The sequence below is a fragment of the Sturnira hondurensis genome, unplaced genomic scaffold (assembly GCF_014824575.4).
Source record: "Sturnira hondurensis isolate 20B ecotype Veracruz unplaced genomic scaffold, ASM1482457v3 Scaffold0016462, whole genome shotgun sequence".
In the NCBI taxonomy this organism is placed as follows: domain Eukaryota; kingdom Metazoa; phylum Chordata; class Mammalia; order Chiroptera; family Phyllostomidae; genus Sturnira; species Sturnira hondurensis.
In genome coordinates, this window is record NW_028089093.1 from 10,561,735 (window position 1) to 10,567,432 (window position 5,698).

The window sequence follows — 5,698 nt, forward strand, 5'->3', positions numbered from 1 at the left end:
CCTGTGTTCCTGTATGGATCGCTTCCTGAAAACAAACCCTTACCTTCTTTGCTGCAAACTCCTGTTTGCATCTTATTGGGCTGTAATGTGTACAGGCCAATGGACCCCTTTGGTCTGATAACAAGAAGAAAAGTAAAAATATTTGAAAGGAGCCAGAAACCTGTGGTTCTGGCCTCAACTCTGCCAATGACTAGCTGTGCTGCCAAGGACTAATTACTCAAATCTCAGTCTGTGAATCACCTAACTAACATTTCTGGAGCATCAACTATGGGTCGGAAACTGAACATATGCTATTGGTTAATCACCACAATTTTAGCACAGCCAGGAAATGTAAGTAACTCATCTAAGATCTTAGAGGAATTAACTGGCAAAATTTTAATTGAAGGAAGCTATGTATTATCCCACTAAGATATTTCCTGACATCTCAAATCTCACCCAGGTCAAAATATTCTATAATCCTCACTGGGAGATAGCAGGAAAGACTCAGTAAAAGAAAAGATTTTGTTGGGAGGCTTTACTGTCAAAGATATATATATATATTTTTCTTTTTTTCCTTTCAACTATAATCTGTTGGAAAATATTATCTTTAGGTAACAAGACTGGGTACTTGCTAAATAATATGTAAATGTATTAGTTACAATACAATACAAAGGTCTTCTCTTTGCATCTCTCATTTTGTATACAATACCTGTACTTTATCAGGTCTTTTAAAAATTCTTACACTCACAAGGCTTACTAGCCTCTCCAAAATTTGTTAATCAGATCCGTTTTCCTAGCAGCGGTTGCCATGGACCAAACAGGGTGGAATTTATTGTTAGTGATCTCCTCAAGGGCTAGCATTCACGTTAGGGAATGAGTAATGTTTTCTCACCATGCCTGTTGTCAGGCTGACATCAATAGTGAAAAATGTGGATTAATACTTACACAAGCTAACATGATTTTTGCATTATAAAAACGTCATTTCTAAAAAGACAGTATACAATGATAAACAATGTGTGGGCTTATTTTGGCAAGAAAATAATACAAAGGCCTTCCTACTTCCCTTGGAGTATATGTTGATTAAGTGAACTGTGTTGCATTTGCTTTTGCACTGAAATACTGAGTTGATTTGCAAATGCTAGTGAATTCCTTTCCAGAACCCATGGATAATCACTACTCTTTGGCTAATTGATAACTGAAAAGATATTGCACAGAATTTAATTTTTTTAAACTCAGAGTTTAGACTAAGATTTGGTAGTTTGTGTCTGGAAACTGGGTTTCTTTCTTACCTAAGCAATAGAGGTGAAAAGTTTAGTTAGGAATTCTATTAAAAGTAACTCTTTTAAGATCCATGGATACTGTGCATTATAATTTAATTTTTCACATACACTTTTATTTTATTTAACCACATTTTCCCCATTTCTCACTCCTCACTAGTGCAGTCTAGGAAATTACATGGGGCTATGTCATGGGTCTAGAGGAATACTTGAGAAACCTTTCCTTCCTCCCACTACACACAAACTTTAGAGAAATAATGTGCAAAATAGCAGCTTAAAGTTTGCAAGGAAATTGTGTCCACATTGAAAAGAGATTACAACAGTTTAAAAGTCCTTCTTTTCACAAAAGATGATTTCCAGTCTCCTTTTAGTTTTCTCCCTCTGGTGCAGTGGTTCTCAGACTTGGCTGCACATTGGAATCACCTAGGGAATTTTAAAAACACAAGTCCCCTAACCAGAGATTCTGATATAATAAGGCATTGCCTGGGCACCTGGATCACTAAAAACTCCCTCAAGTGATTCTTATGTGGAGCCAAGACTAAGAATCCCAGACTGCTAACTCTTGGTAAGTTCTCAAGTGTTGCTCAGTCATGTATGTGAACTGCTGACCCTACCGCCCCTCCCAGCTGGCTGCCTCACTATCCTTTTGCTTTAGGAAATAAAACAGATGTTATTCTCCAGACAGTGGTGCTCGATTCTGAGTCAGTTGCACCTGATCTTCTGTTGAAGATATGGTTTATACATCATTGGTCTACAGTGTGGCTTTTTCCTAGACATTCCAGTAACAGGCTCATAACGTGCCTGTTGCTATGTATGGTTTACTAATGATCCTCGTTTTTGAAATCTCTTTCTAGGCCAGGGTAAGACTGGCACTAGATCTCTTGGCAAGCCAGTAGAAAAGATTTGCTAACTTTCCCTGATTTATTTGTTGTGAAGAACTCATCTTGTAGAGCTTTTTCATAGGATGATGGGAAAAATCTAAGCTCATTTAAAGTGTACACAGAAAGCAGGACTTAACATAGTAAAAGTTATCCCTTTCCTAGCACTTGGGGATAATTGAAATAGAAAAAAATGAATGTGCTAACCATGTCTGTGTCTTCGAAGCTTTGTACTAGAGAAATCTGTTAAACAAGTGAGGATATTATTTATCTCAAAGCAAAAGAACTTCAATCCATTTCTATACTCTGGGAAAAAAAATGATGTCTTTACCAACCAGGCCCATAGCAACTTGGCAAGCTTGTCCAGATCTAAAAAAGATCTGGACTTTTATATGTCTAAAGACAAACAAAAAGATGTGAAACATGTAACCTTCCTAAGATGCTTTTAGCTCCCGGGTGGCGTGAATTCTGGAGACTGAAGACCTGCTCTCAGGCCTTCAAGAAACAGAATGATGACTTCACAGCAAAGGGCAGAGATGGGGAGGTAGGTAGCTAAGCCCAGCTCCACAGATGGCAAGAACCAAGTGGAAACCAGATCAACAGAGAAATTCCCTGTACTTGTTAGTGCCATTGCCTGAGCAAATGAATAAACTATGAGTTCATCCACCATGGACTTCTGCATCAGAGGCCAACACTGATCACAGGACTAGACTAATGAATAGCAAACAGCTCAGATCCAAAGGATCAGATTCATCTGATCCTTTTCTATTGACTCTCTCACAATAGCTTTTAAACATGTACAAACATCCCCCACCATACAATCATTAAGCAAAACACGCAAGAAAATAAAATACGTAGCTCTCCTCAATTCTACATATTCTCAGCTACTACTCTATTTTTGCTTACAGATAAACTAATTGCATTCATTCATACTCATTGTTTCTCCTCCATCACCCTGAAAATATTTTTGCCAAAATCTCTAATGACCGATTCATTCCTAAATCCAGAAATCCTCTGCAGTCTTTCTTATTTACACTCTGCAGTGTTCCCTTTAGCTTGTGTATTCTGTGATTTCTTCATGTCGGCAGCAAACCGGCACCAGTGCAGTCAGACTGGACCTTGGTTGAGCTACTTCGGTACTTAAGTTCTGGCTAAGAAAGAATTTAGAGCCAGGACTCAAACTATAAGGGAAAGTTTATTTAGGAAGTCACAGAAGTAGAAGAAGTGAGTCACAGAAGAAATGAGCTCAGGAAACAAGTTACAGAGGCAAAAGAAAAGACCCTTGGAACTTAGGAGAAAGAGCTTGTCAAGGAAAACATGCCTGGAGGAAGAGGGCGGGGAGAGTTGAGGGTGTGAGAGAAGAGGGCAGGAAGAAGAGGGAAGAGGAGAGAAGAAAGAGACACACACATGTGGGTGTGCTTGCTGGGTCCTCCATCCCAAGGGCTTTGGGGGTCAGGGATTTTAGGGGAGGTCCCAGGGGAAGATTCAAAAGAATATTCATCAACTTTCCAGGTGTGTCCTTTCAGAATCCTGGCCTCCACTGATTGGTTGGTGCCAGGTAAGGGGTCATTAGTCATCACAACTCCTCCAGAGGTCAGCCATGGCTTCACTTGTCTGGTTTTGCAGCTTTTCTGGGTCTGAAGCTGAAATGCAACTAAGGCTTGAAAGTATTTGATTTGGGTCAGAACCTCATTGTCAGAGGGGGCTTTAATGCTTAAGGGCTAACTAAACTCTAGCCCTCTTGGATGTTCCTGTTCTAAGAGGGTCTAACTCCCATGACTAGCAACATCCCAGGAGAGGCATGACCAGCAATATGAACAGTCAGAGGGTCTAAACTGCAAGACCAGAAATATGCCAGAGGAGGAAGGTCACCCTGAGGGCATGATCCTTGTTTTTCCAGTTTTGCCAGTTGCTAGGACCCAGGGCTTTCTACCCTGGTGACCTTCAGTACCTGGCCTGTCCTCCTTGCTCTGCTCCTGCCTCTTCAACTGCCTACCACCTTTTCACACCTGGTTCCTTCTATCTCTCCAGTCATTTTGTTTTACTCTCCTTTATCACCCCTTCTTCTTTAGCCACCCCTTGTAAATTCTAATTGAGTGATCCCATCCATGTACTCGTCTTTAATTATCTTTTGTATATTTTAATGATTCAAATTAGCCTTATTCATATTCCTGAGTGCCAGAAATATTTCCTCAAATATGTAATGACTGTCTTCATCAGTCAAGTTCAATGTACTTAAAAAAAATCCTATGGGGTTCCACTTCTACTCCCAGCAGCCCTAATGCCACCTCTACCTTCTTGGTTGGCCTTTAGTTTGGAGCCCTGTTTTACTTCTCTTTCTCGGTGGCCACCTCACTCTCTCAGTCCATTTATTCAGAAGCTATTTTATTCAGGCCACCAACATTTTTACCTTAAGTACCATGAGTAACTTTTCAATTGATATTGTTTTATCTGCTCTTATTCCCTATAGAAAATTTCTCTTACTTGAACGGCTGTTTTTAAACGCAAATGTGCTACTGAACTAAATGGTATTCAGATTAAAGAACAATCTCCTCTGTATATTGTACAAGTTATGTCATCATCTATTCTCAGCCATGATGAAACATTCCTACTCTCTGGTCCCACCGCACAGGAGTTTTTTCAGCCTGAGAGTCCCTCTTGCCTTCTTGGCTGATTCCACCGTGGCCCACAGAATGAACCCATTTCAGGTGGCTCTTCCTCCAAAGAGCCTCCCAAGAGGTAGGTGTAAATTAGGTAGCTAAGGTGATAAAGGTCAGTCCAGTGTGTTTTTATAGAACCTTGTTCCTCTTCTCTAAACCATGTATGTAAGGTAAATTATGATGTGTTTAAGAGTTTTCATTCCTCCCACTGAACCATAAAATTTTGAAGGCAAAACACTGTCTTTTGCATATTTGTATTAGTATTTTCTGGCAAATTTCCTAGAATAGGCAGAAATAAATAGGTATTTTCAGATGAAGAATGAGCAAGTACATCTACTTCACCATTTGGTCATCAGTTTCTTGTACCTGTTTTACACTGGTGTAAAACTTGAAGTGTATTAGAATATCTAAGCTTATTAACTCACGTTTCTACAAAGTCACATTCCCTCAAATCCAACATAAACTCTTACTGATATAAGATCCCTGCATCTTTTTAAGAATGTCAAAGACAGCTGTGGAGCACTGACTTATGTAGAAAAAAGTCTGAGATTGCTATTTCTTTTTTATAATATAGTTGATATACAATATTATATTACTTATATTGATTTCAGGTGTACAATATAGTTAATCAAATGTTGTTCTTTTTTTTCTTTCATTCTCCCTTTTTTCCTTTCTTCTTTTCTCCCTTTTCCCATTATGATATAAAAAAAATTCTGAGAAGTTCTAAATTAACCTACAGGGACCAGGTAGTGAGAGGAAGAGCAGTTAGCCTAGCCTGTTAAGAGCTGGGGACCAGCTGACAAGAAACTGATCAGTAGGTGCTCCGATGTACATCACATTCCTGAGTGTGTATTGGAGTGTCTACCCGCAGATCAGCAGTTGGGTCATTGTTTCCTGCACATGC